This window comes from Pseudorasbora parva, chromosome 9, assembly GCF_024679245.1.
Source record: "Pseudorasbora parva isolate DD20220531a chromosome 9, ASM2467924v1, whole genome shotgun sequence".
NCBI classification, from domain to species: Eukaryota; Metazoa; Chordata; class Actinopteri; order Cypriniformes; family Gobionidae; genus Pseudorasbora; species Pseudorasbora parva.
In genome coordinates, this window is record NC_090180.1 from 37,104,684 (window position 1) to 37,118,508 (window position 13,825).

A 13,825-nucleotide genomic window follows, 5' to 3' on the forward strand; every position below is an offset into this window, starting at 1 on the left:
AGCACCCTGCTCTGACCACGCCGCCCTGGGTGCCTGAACTTTGTGGGCCACCATGGCCTCCTGAAAATTTTGTTTTCCCTATTCCCTCCTTGTTGACCCTTACCTTGTTTGTTCCTTCCTTCTCTGTTTCCCCTGTTCCTCCCGTCCCACCCTGGTCTGTCCCTCCCGTCCCGCCCTGGTCTGTCCCTCCCGTCCCGCCCTGGTCTGTCCCGCCCGTCCCTAGTGGAGCGTCTGGTAGCCGCTCCTTAAGGAGGGGGTAATGTCACATGCCTGTCCTGTCTTGTGTGCACATGTGGGTTTTGTCAGTATGGCCTTTGTGCTTCTGTCATTGTCTGATCCCTCCCCCTTGTTATCTGATTAGTGTTGATTTCTCCCACCTGTTCCCTCTTGATTTCTTCCCTTTATAAGCTCCTTGTGTTTGTCAGTCTGGGTTGGATCCTTGTGTAATGTCTGCGTCTTCCGTCCTCCCCGTGATTCTGTTGGTTTGTTTAAGTTTGTATTTATATTATTCTATTATGTGGTTTTCCCCCTCGTGGGTTTTGTTTTGAGTTTATGTTTTATTTTATAATAAATTATCATTTTCTGCACTTGAGTCCTCGCACCCTTTTCCCTTGTCTGTGACGTGACAGCAGCTTGGTGTGAAGAAATCAACTGTGGGAGCAATTATTAGAAAATTTAAGACATACAAAACCACTGATAATCTCCCTTGATATGGGGCTCAACGCAAAATCTCTCCCCGTGGGATCAAAATGATCACAGGAACGGTGAGAAAAAATCCCAGAACCACACAGGGGGACCTAGTGAATGACCTGCAGAAAGCTGGGAACAAATTAACAAAGGCAGTAACATCAGTAACACACCACACCGCCAGGGACTCAAATCCTGCAGTGCCACACGTGGCCCCCTGCTTAAGCCAGTACATGTTCGTGCCCATCTGAAGTTTGCCAGAGAGCATTTAGATAATCCAGAATTGGATTGGGAGAATGTCATATGGTCAGATGAAAGTAGGGATGCTCATTTTGGTTACTTTCCCGACCAACAACCGATGCTCATTAATCGATTATTAACTTTTAACTGATAAGATTAGAATTTTGAATTGGCATTAAATAAAAATACAAGAGTGTCTGTGACCCGTTAAAAATACTTTTTTCACAGGTTTATTTTACTGTGCAAACAGCAGAACATACAGAACAGCTCAACAGCAGAACCTCGATTCACACATTACCAAATTTTCACACACCTGCAGCATTTCTGACAAAAAAAAATAAAAAAATACTAAAATCATTTAATTATAAAGCATAAAATAAATAGGCCTACACTAAATATTTTCACTTAAATACCAAAAATTGAGATGACAAAACGAAAATACACAGAATCTGTTTGAAGCTTTGAACAACCGGAATAGGTTTTTTTTTTCCATCAAATAAAATAGCAGGCCTACCGCAATCCACACATAGACTGGTTTTTAATTGTTAAAAAGTAACATGTCAAAGTGATGTGGGTTAGTCTGGAGCACAGACTGTTGACAGTTAGACCCGCGGTAGAAAGCCTTGCTGTTTACTTTTGTCTGTCTCTGCAGCGCGCGCCTCTAGGCTCTGCGGGTCCGCTCACTGTGCGCGCCTCGTCTGTTAGTGTTTGAAGCGCTAGCCATTGTGTATCATAAATGTTTACAAAAGGTTACTGTTGGTAATACACTAAGACGTCATGGTTTGAAATCATGCATGGAACGGAAGGTTCTCCTGCTTAAACCAGTACATGTCCAGGCCCATCTTAAGTTTGCCAATGACCATTTGGATGATCCAGAGGAGTCATGGGAGAAAGTCATGTGGTCAGATTAGACCAAAATAGAATATATATATATATATATATATATATATATATATATATATATATATATATATATATATATATATATATATATATATATATATATATATATATATATATACATAGAATATATATATAGAATATGCCTGATTAGTGTATAATATAATACAATGTAATATAAAATAATTTTAAGATATGTCAGTGCAAGTTGCTTTCAGTTAAGACTGCTCAAACATAAATTTAGTCTAGGATTACGCTTAAACCTAATATAATATAATATAATATAATATATTATATTATATTATATTATATTATATTATATTATATTATATTATATTATATTATATTATATTATAATATAATTAATATAATATAATATAATATAATATAATTAATATAATATAATATAATATATGCAAATATAATATGTGAATTTTATGATAACAAGAAAATAAATAAACAGCCCAACATAAACAATTCAACTGATCAATATATTGTGCCACTCTCATTAGCATGATTGCAAGCACTTGTTACACTGAACACAATATTTCATGGATTTTAATAATGAGACACTTCTTTTTTAATTCTGTCAGTCAAGCTGTTGAGAGAGAGAGAGAGAGAGAGAGAGAGAGAGAGAGAGAGAGAGAGAGAGAGAGAGAGAGAGAGAGAGCGAGAGAGAGAGAGAGAGAGAGAGAGAGAGAGAGAGAGAGAGAGAGAGAGAGAGAGAGAGAGAGAGAGAGAGAGAGAGAGAGAGAGAGAGAATCATACTTGAAACTAAATGGCCTGTTAGTGAAACCTGAATCCAAATGAAGCAATTATAAAAAAGGTCAGAGATTGTTTTTCTTTTTTATTCAAACATTTCTTCAGACTATGGAGGGGGTTGGGAAAGCAGAACATTGTGCCTTGATCATTGAGGTTACACAGGCAGCACATGACAATTACCTCCCAAAAGTTTAGGGGGCTAAAATCGACTGTGACATTTTGCAGAGGGGGGCTTTAATGAAGTGTGCTTTTCTTGTTCACAATCACACATTTGGACAGGCTTGCTGATGTATTTTTGTGAAAGTGACAGTTGTAATTACAGAGGGGAAAAAAGTTTGAGGACAAACTTTTAGGAACTCTGGGAGGTCAGTGGAGGTGCTGTGCACAATGGAAACCTGATTGAGTTTCATTACCATAGGGATGGATAAGTTCTCTGGGAGAGGTTTCAGAAAGGTCCCCCAACTGGATGATAATTGACTGAAATGGCATTCAGATATTTTAACCTGGGGGTAACTCTTTTTTTTCCTTTCAGGTAAAGAATGTACGTTTTCTAATACAGTGATTCAATGCTTCTATTAAAGCCCCTTACTCAGACCAGTGAGAGATTGTTAACTGACTTTAATAGAATTTACTCTGAAAGCAAGTATGGCAACAAAACTAGAATGATCCAGTTACAATTAATAAATTATAATCAACACTGCAAGTGTACAATGTAGCAGTTTGCAGTACGCTTTCAGAAATTCTACAACTCCCCTGTATAGATTTGCTTCCGGTAATTCATTCATGCTATATTATACAACAGAGCATGTCTTGGTTGCTCGAAGAAGCATGTATTGTATCAACAGCAGATCTATTCTGCCAAGACCAAACACATTGTCATATCCATTATAATGACAAACACTCAGAAAGTTTTAATGACTGAACCTTGGTGATCTACTTTTGTCATGTTACTGCTTTATGAGTAAGGGTCAAATCAATTGAAAATCTTGGAACAGTTTTAAAGGCCCTCTGTAGTAAATAAATGCTTAAAACTCATCTTTGATCACCAAAATGGCATATTGAAATGTTATTTTTCCTGTGATTTATTATATATATATATATATATATATATATATATATATATATATATATATATATATATATATATATATATATATATATATATATATATATATATATACATATACTGCAAAAGAATACTGCAATTTTAGTTTACTAAATGTACCCGTCTCACAAAAAAAAAAAAGTCTGTGGTTGATGATTTACATCAGTACACGAAAAGATCTTCACCTCATTTTCTTTTTACCAGGCACAGCGTTGTAATCTGAAGTATTCTGTGAATGAGGGCAGGCTCAGACAGATGTGTCTGACAGATGTCACAGCCTCAATCTGTCTTCAGTGGCATACCGCACTACCCATCACTCTCGTGGTACACACCAACAATTGGCTCATGTGAACAACAGAAACTGCACACTGGAAAAATTGTGCAATTTTGTTGCATAATTTATCATTTTTAATTTATAATAACAAAGTATTTTTTAAAACATAGTGTACATATATCAATCAAAGTCAAACAAAAAGTGTGCACACTGTGTTTAGGGGGAGTGGCTATAGTTCTTGCACATTAATATTTAATTATGTATGCTCAAGGTGTGAGGGGTGATAAGGGCAGTACGTTTTGCTGGTAATTAATAGCGGTTATAGTTGTATTTACAGTTCTTTTCAGTGAGTATTTTGTGTGTGTGTGTGTGTGTGTGTGTGTGTGTGTGTGTGTGTGTGTGTGTGTGTGTGTGTGTGTGTGTGTGTGTGTGTGTGTGTGTGTGTGTGTGTGTGTGTGTGTGTGTGTGTGTGTGTGTGTGTGTGTGTGTGTTAAATCATTGTTTAACAAATCAAGTCACCTTCTAAACAAGAATCTGAAAACTAATGGAAAACTTAGCATAAGGTACATTATAAAAAAGTAAATACTTTTCATTATGTTTCATGGTATCTGCAAGTCCATCTGCAAATCCCAAAACATTTTAAATTAAAACGTGCCGCTATATCTGATCTGATATAAAAAAGTCTTTAGTTTTATTATATTTATAAAAGAAATATAGGCTGTACCGAGACTTTACGGAAAAAAACGAGTGCCTGGAGGCGTATCGTGTGGGCGGAGCTAAAGAATGACGAGTGCGCACAAAGCGGTGGCGTCCTCAAGCGTGGAGGAACACATGGGTATCGATCAGATTCAGCTAATACATTTATGATCCAGAATCAGATTCGGAGGCTGAAATAAATTGAACAGGAGAAACAGCAACAGCAGGACGTCCATCTCTGTGGTATGTACTGTATTTAGTGGCCTGTCAACATTTGTGTGTTTACTCGCAGTTTATGAGGACATGATTCGGTTTATGGACTTTTGTATGCGACTAAAACTTAACAGTAGCAAGCAAAACGGTTTTGCATGTCAGACTAGTGTAACGTTATACATAGAACAACAATGGAGTAACCGTTAGCGCATTTGAATGACGAAGCACGCGATCGTGTCGTTTACTGATGTTTACTCACGCGACGATAACCAACAGCACAGACATTTGAAGCAGTTTTACTCACCGGCTGCTTCCAAAGCAGGACCGAAACTTTATCGCTGGGACCGCTCCTTCAAAAACACACTTCTTTGGTATGATTTGGTGAAGTCCTGTGACAGCAGTGACCGTGGAAATCCACTTTGCGACACGACTGAAGCGATGTGGGGAAGCATCCCATCATTTCTGCGTTCAAATCGGTTCAAATGCAGCGCTGCCTTCCCGGAATGCTGTGCTGAAGCGTTGAAGTCGCTTGATGTCACCCATAGGAATAAAGTGGAGCGCGGCGCGGACTATAACGACATAAGTGTTCACGTACGACTGGATCTGCAGCTGAGCGAGTGTTTATGGGCGTGCTTACCTCTCTCGCTCTAGTCACGCGCGCGCGCACCTTTCCGGGAGAAGAGCCTGTACGGCCCATACAAGGACCTTCCGCTCTATCGACGTCAAGCTGACCCATACTCGAAAAAAACTCTCCGAAACTTGTGAGAAACCGGAAGGAGTATTTTTGACACAGAAATACTCCATCAAACGTCCAACATTAGTTTTTGAAACTTTGTCTATGTTTAGGATGGGAATCCAAGTCTTTAACACTGTAAAAAGCTCAGTATGCATGAAACAGCATTTCACTCCCCCTTTAAATAATGAAACATTAAACAGCCCATCAGCATCTGCAAGTTTATTGTCCAAAAACATTTTTTTTTAAATGCATTTATGTAGACACTAGTGGTAGATTATAGTTTATCCTGCATTGAACACGGTTAGATGTAGGTTGGATTTGCTCAATTTACTCAAGTTGATAGAAAATTAATAATGAGTATGCCAACACACAAATCTGTAAATTAAAGCCAAAAACTGTTTTTAAAGATAAAAACAAGCTGTTATATCATCAGCTGAAAACCTTCACAAATACAATACAGGCAAAACAACACCACTGATTTATTTCCTTAAGGCAGAAAAGTTCACAAAATGAGCAAGGGCTAATATATAGCATCCTGCACGCTTGGTGCACCACGGAACAAAGGGAGCTCATTGAAGGAATAATAAAATACTTTCCTGTTTCCCCCTTAAATGGCATGTCAGGGTGACAGATTACTCTTAAGCAGTGCAAATACACACACACACACACACACACACACACACTTACACACACACATGTTCGCATACAGCTCATGCATGGTAATTTCCTGCATGCTGCTCAATGCTCATACCTTTACACCGCTGCAACAGGGGACAGTGACAGTGATCTATAGACCAAATTAACTCTCTTTACAATCTCTTTCCCCTGCTTTCTGCCACTTACATGCACAGAGCAGACTCTGACCTCTGCTGTGACACTCAAGGACAGATGTCCCTCCCTTCCTCTCGCTTTTTTTTTTCCTTCACCAGTTTCCTCCTTCCTCAAGAAAGATGAATAACGCTGCCTTGCGCCAAGACTCAGAGAGATAGAAGGATGGATGAACAAGACTTTGGTGCTGTTTCGCCACTTTCAACTGTCAACACACATTACTCATACCGACACCTTCATTTAGGCTCATCGGACACAATGAGAAGCTTAGAAGGGCAGGATCCAAAACCCGTAAGCGGAATAAAGTGAAACAAACACTGTTTGGACAGTTGGCGCCACTTACTCAATGCCAGACTCTTTGGAACTGACTGATTGCTGGTGAACAGGCAGGCAGCTGTGGACAAAATGAGCACCGGAGGGCTGGTTATAAGACACCAGGAGATTGTTCTTGGTGAGATATTGACAACTTGTGTGCTTTGTCATTACGGCATTGGTGTCCATCAGGAAAATGCTTATTGACTCCAGTTTTCTGTGCCGACTAAAGCCGAGTTCACACTGCCCAATTTTAGCCCCGATTTTGACTCGCGACAGGTTTTTGCGAAATCGTTGACAAATGCCTGAGATCATAGGCAAATCGGTGCTCGTGCACGTGAGTGACAATCACGCAGTGTGAATGATCAAAGACACGATCAGAGAGAATTGCCGACGAGTCGCCGGCGCCTGTGAGATATTTGGAATACTAAATATCTGGACTAGCCTAGAAATCTAGACGCACCCTAGCGGCAGCAAATTTAATTTGCCCGCAAGTGTCATCTAGGAACTCTCAATACCCTTCTGAGCTGTATTCCTCTCAATCTGGACGGGCCAATCACATCGTGTATAGAGTCGGCGGGCTTGGCCATAATGACGACGGCCGAGTTGCGTTTGCGTGCTTCTAGTAAACACAGAAACTGGCAAACGGTGGCGGTCTTTCGAATCAGCTTTGACTGCGATTCTGGAAGACTTGGAGTTAAGCTTTTCTCTGAGAAAAGAACAAAGAACGGCACTGAAGTCATTCTTAAAAAGGGAAGATGTGTTGGGTGTTTAGCCGACCGGATACGGTAAATGTTTAATCCAGCAACAAGCTCTGTTTCACCTTCGTTGCTCTAGTTGGTGTAGCGCTATCCTATCGCGTGCAGAGGGAGTTTGAAAGACAACCGTTTATCCCGCCCCTCGGATTGAGCCCTGTCTATGGTGAGTTTCCAGACCAAACATCTTGATTTGGGTCTGGCTTGTCAGGCTATATCTGGACCTTTTGGCGATTTAAACTCCTGCTGTGTGAAATGTGTTCTGAATGAAAATTACATCGGCGATGACCGACAACCAATGAGAGAGTGAGATACAGGGCAGCCGGATGTTCAGGGAGGAATTATAGACAGAATATCAATATTTTAATAGACATATTTACAGTTCTATCAAACAGAAACAAAGTCCAACCATTTGCACGTCCAGCCGTAGCAGAAATGTATTTATTTACCTCAAACTCTCTGCAGAATACCATCCTTGCTCCCTCTGTCTCTCCAACAATTTCCTCCGCCAATTTTTTTTCTTTTTCTCCATAAATCAGCACACAGACAATTTGAAGCAAATTTTGTGCAGTTTATCATTGCACAATTGTTATTTTTAATAGCAATTCCCAGTCTTGTGCGAGAACTCTGATCTGACGCACGTGTGATCTCGCATTGTTTACTTGTCAGATCCCACGTGTAGTTGGGGAACGTAGTTTCCACGCCTGTGAGAGAGAGTTGTCGGTGATTTTTCCTTCTGTATAGTCATGCAGTGTGAACTCCTCTGTCTCCGATCCATCGTGCAGTTTGAAACCAGCAGTAACTGAATGCTATGTACCCCAGATAGTCATGCAGTGTCAAAAGAGCAATGGCCCGACGAGTTTGAAAATCGTGCAGTCTGAACTAGGCTTCAGGGGCCAAGGTTTGATTAGAGAAACAGATTTTGATTAGTGCAACAGAGGCAAGTTATTAAGAACTGAGTAGGCTGAGTAAAGTAAACCTCACTCCCTTGGGTCTTTAGCATCCTTGTTAGCACGCCTGCCTCCCATGCCCTGGTACAAATGCCGCCCAGAGCGGGTTGAGTAGGACCAGTTACGCATTACCTCTTGATCATTTGTCTACAAATTAAGCAAGAATGCAGTAAATTGATCAAAAGTGTCAGTTAAGGCATAAATACAAAAAATTATAATAATAAAAAAATATTTGTATTTATTCGTTTAAACTTTCTGTTCTAACATGGTTTCTAACTTTTTTTTCAACACTGATAATAATAAAAATAATAAATGTTTATTGAGCACCAAATAGCATATTATAATTAGGGATGCACCGATCTGATGATCAGGATCGATATTGGCTCCGATCCGCCATTATTTGCCGGATCGGGTATCGGTCAGACAGGACTGATCCAAATTGGATGCTGTGCTTATAATATTCTGTTACTGTTAAGCCCCAGTGCCCCACAAAAACATTATAAAGTATCATCAACGATTCATGCCCTACAGGTCCTTCTCAAAAAATTAGCATTTTGTGATAAGAGTTCATTATTTTCCATAATGTAATGATAAAAATGTAACTTTCATATATTCATTGCACACCAACTGAAATATCAGGTCTTTTATTGTTTTAATACTGATGATTTTGGCATACAGCTCATGAAAACCCAAAATCTCAAAAAAATTAGCATATCATGAAAAGGCATATTAGCATATCACATTGACACCCTCAAGCGAGAGGGTAAGACACAGAAATAGATTTTTGAATGAATAGGCTGTTCCCAGAGTGCTGTATCAAGGCACCTCAGTGGGAAGTCTGTGGGAGGGAAAAAGTATGGCAAAAAACACTGCACAACGAGAAGAGGTGACCGGACCCTGAGGAAGATTGTGGAGAAGGACCAATTCCAGACCTTGGGGGGCCTGCGGAAGCAGTGGACTGAGTCTGGAGTAGAAACATCCAGAGCCACCGTGAGCAGGAAATGGGCTACAGGTGCCACATTCCCCAGGTCAAGACACTTTTGAACCAGAAACAGCGGCAGAAGCGCCTATCCTGGGCTACAGAGAAGCAGCACTGGACTGTTGCTCAGTGGTCCAAATAACTTTTTTCGGATAAAAGCAAATTTTGCATGTCATTCGGAAATCAAGGTGCCATAGTCTGGAGGAAGACGGGGGAGAAGGAAAGGCAAAAATGCCTGAAGTCCAGTGTCAAGTACCCACAGTCAGTGATGGTCTGGGGTGCCATGTCAGCTGCTGGTGTTGGTCCACTGTGTGTTATCAAGGGCAGGGTCAATGCAGCTAGCTATCAGGAGATTTTGGAGCACTCCATGCTTCCATCTGATGAAAAGCTTTATGGAGATGAAGATTTAGTTTTTCAGCACAACCTGGCACCTGCTCACAGTGCCAAAACCACTGGTAAATGGTTTAGTGACCATGGTATTACTGTGCTCAATTGGCCTGCCAACTCTCCTGACCTGAACCCCATAGAGAATCTGTGGGATATTGTGAAGAGAAAGTTGAGAGACGCAAGACCCAACACTCTGGATGAGCTTAAGGCCGCTATTGAAGCATCCTGGGCCTCCATAACACCTCAGCAGTGCCACAGGCTGATCGCCTCCATGCCACGCCGCATTGAAGCAGTTATTTCTGCAAAAGGATTCCCGACCAAGTATTGAGTGCATAACTGAACATAATTATTTGAAGGTCGACTTTTTTGTATTAAAAACACTTTTCTTTTATTGGTCGGATGAAATATGCTTTTTTTTTGAGATAGGAATTTTGGGTTTTCATGAGCTGTATGCCAAAATCATAAGTATTAATACAATAAAAGACCTGAAATCATTCAGTTGGTGTGCAATGAATCTAAAATATATAAAAGTTTATTTTTTATCATTACATTATGGAAAATAATGAACTATTATCACAATATGCTATTTTTTTTTAGAAGGACCTGTATATCATAAGATTTCTTAAGTCATTCCATAGTTTAATGTGAGGTACAGATGAATATTTAAGTCATTAAATACAAGTTTACGTCAATGCATGCTTCCCTCCGCTGCGGCCCAGTCACTCTCCATTCAGCTTTGAAACTGTGTGGCTTTCGATTACAACAGTCAACACGATGAAACTCTCTGCAAGATGATTCATTGTTCCTGTTATTATGCTTGATCTGTGGATATCTTTCTATGGTTTCTCATAAAATTACTTTATCTTGCTGCCGTTTATTGCTGTAAATCGTGTTACTTTCTACCGGGTGTCTGTTAGATCGCAACACTGGACTGAAGATTGTATTGTTCTTCACACACAGTAACTGAAATGTTAAACTGTTAAAAGAATACTGCAGATACACTACGCGTCGATATATCTTGTTTTGAACTTCTCACTGCGAAGCTGCGGCGCGCTGTGTGCACTGAAAAAAATTTGGAGTGACATTTACTTAAAAAAAGCTAGGAAACTTTTTCCACACAGAAAGTGCTTGTAATCTTTACTCGGGCTATTCTAAGTAATATTTACTTACTAGAACCACTTATTTTTTTATGTAAAATACACAAGTAAATTGCACTGGCAATACTCATCTATAGATTGTAACTTTCACTCAGATTACCATTGCATCCAATTACAAACCCAAGTGAACATTGCTGATATTTTTTAGTTTTGCATGATGCTCCCAGAATGCATTGTGGCATGAAGCATGTCACCATTGTTGAGATTCTTAGGCTGAATCTTGATATCTGTGTGTGAGAAAAGCTTGCAGGAGTTCAAAGTGCTTAGTGTACAGTCTGTTATAAAATGTATTCAACTTTTCTGGTTAAAACTGTGCTGGATCTTTTCTAGAATAAAACAAGGTTAATAGTATATTGCTCATATTCACGTATAAGATTGGTGAATTAAGCCACTACACAATGATCATATTCTGATCATCAAGCGGCCAAAAGCATCTGATCATGTTTTCTCTGCTTTTCTTGCCATAGCAAACTCAGTCACAGCAGTGAGAGAAACACTAACATTAAAAAGTCATCAAACTGCCCAACTAAAGAAAACACTAATCGCCATAATGGTGACATAAAAAAAACTCTATTAATTCTCAATAAGAACTTATGTAGCATTGGCTTCCGTTATTGTGATTAAAACTCACGTTCAGTGAAAAGTTAAAACTTATTGAGAATAAGTCAGCCACATAAAAGCAACATCCCAAAATGACCGTCTCTGCCACCACTGAACAACTGGGATCTTTGCGAAAAATCTGTGCGCATTTTCAAATGCACTTTGCTTTTCAGATTAAAATTTACTTAATATTTTAGGTGAATGTGCTGTGACTATAAAACATTAAATATTATTTGTAAATATATGATAAAATTTACTCTTTTTTCTCAGTTAAGTTGTTACATGAATAGGCTGTGTACATTTTACTTAAGATATATAGTTCCAACTTAAACTTGATTTTACAATGTAATAATTACATGAATTAATGTAATAGATTTTACCATACCACAAAGTCATTTTTTTCAGTGTGCATGTGACTCCGTGTTGCTTCAAGCATCATCCTGCGCACGGGATGCGCATACACGCATTGTGCCGCTCTATATTATAATACTTTTGCGCTATGAAAGCCTTATTAATAGCCTTTTTAAGCCTTAATAATGTATTGTTCTGCCCTATCTATAATATGTTGCTGCCTCATTAAAAAGATGCGCTATACATTTAAAATAAATGTAATATCTTAGTATATAGGCCCTATTTCTGTAAATATATTTACTTGTTTTTCATTAATATATTTTGTGTAACATTTTACCAGATTTACAGCTACACTTATTCAGTTTTGTGGTTTCTTTTATTTTCCCCACTAAATGTTTATAAACAATTATTGTGCAGTCATGATTTTGTAACATTTGCTGTGGAATTATTAACTATAATCTAATAGATTAACTATCCATAGTAGTATTTTTGACATAGATTGTGATTTATATTTATATATATATATATATATATATATATATATATATATATATATATATATATATATATATATATATATATATAATTTTTTTTATATAAATTGTTAAATTGATTTTTATATAAATTGTTATATATCTATATCTATATATATCTATATATATATATATATATATATATATATATATATATATATATATATATATATATATAAAAATTTATATAAATTGTTAAATTGATTTTTATATAAATTGTTATATATCTATATATCTATATATATATATATATATATATATATATATATATATATATATATATATATATATATATATATATATATATATATATATATATATATATATATATATATATATATATATATATATATATATATATATATATATATTTGTTTTTTTTCTTTATAATGAAGGTATACACTATATGTTTTGATAAATACTTTGTTATTATGTAAAATACAAAGTCTGATTAAAAATGATATTAAATAGTCTGTATTTAGTTGATAGTGTTTAACTCACAAAAGAGTGATTATCAATTCAACACACTAAGGTTTAGAAATTCTACATAGAATTTTTAAACAAAACTGCATTGGTATCGAATTGGTATCAGTTTAAAACTGAAGTAATGATGCTGAAAATTCAGTTTTGCCATCACAAAATTAAATTACATTTTAATAAATCATATTTTTTAATTTTAATAATGAATCATTTTTTAAAAGTTTAACAATAAATCCTTTTTAAACATTTAAATTAGAAAAAAAAGTCATTTTAAATTGTAATAATATTTCAGATTTTGACAGTTTTTACTGTGTTTTTGATCAAATAAATGCAGAAATATTTCCAATCCCAAGCTTATGAATATACTCCAAGTATTTCATTATATTACCTAAAATGTTTTACCAGTGCCCAATTATTTTTATTAGGGCTCTTTAAAGCGTGAAATTGACTTTTTTTCTGTTGCCTTTCACACCTGAGGATAGTTGCTTGCGAAGGGTTTAGGGACTATGCGTGTTCTTGTGGTGCCATAATCTGATCAGCTTTCATCTTATGCTGATGCCACTTAGTTTAATACTTTGCAATTTAATACATTGAAATACATACTTAGCCTGAGTGTGGCTTAAGTGATCAAATAGTTTTTGGGACATTGTATACTACAAGAGACTACCAGGGAAAAAATAAGGAGAAGAAAATGATGGCAGAACAAACTTAAGACAGAACTTCCTGTTTGAGCGCCACAGCTCGACATGTCTGAATCATGTTGGCCACTACGCCACAGCTCCCTCCAGCATGTCATTGATTCTAAAAGGATTTTTTAAAATGGCATTTCAAGTCAGCATCTCATCAAGAACAATGTAATGTTCAGTTCCTGTCAGTTACT